Below are 448 nucleotides of genomic sequence, written 5' to 3' on the forward strand. Positions count from 1 at the left end.
ACAGCTGTGCCAGAGCTTGTGACTGACCCAAGGTCACACCAGCAGGTGCAAGTGGAGGAGTGGGGAATCAACCCCGGTTCTCCCAGATTAGAGTCTGTGCACTTCACCACCACAACAAACTGGCTCTCTTTGAGTGAGCTCCACTCCACTCCAAACTGAGTGAGCTCCGCTCGTAAAAGTGTCTGCTGGCAGAGTGGGGATTTAAACCTGGGTCTCCTAGACCCTTGCCCGACACTCTCACATGCGTGGTATTTAACGATATGATGGATTTGGGAAAAGGACATGCAATGGGTAAATAAAAGATGATTTCTGTTGTTGTATTGAGAAAGGGCATCTACGGTAAGAAAAGGGGCTTTGGACCAGCAGAAGCCTCTCTCTTTGGTTGTCTGCAGGTCCAAAGCACAGCAGACGTCAGTGCCTGAATCTTCAGTTCTTCACTACAAGACTC

Source organism: Gekko japonicus, unplaced genomic scaffold (genome assembly GCF_001447785.1).
Source record: "Gekko japonicus isolate JY-2015 unplaced genomic scaffold, Gekko_japonicus_V1.1 scaffold1630, whole genome shotgun sequence".
In the NCBI taxonomy this organism is placed as follows: Eukaryota; Metazoa; Chordata; class Lepidosauria; order Squamata; family Gekkonidae; genus Gekko; species Gekko japonicus.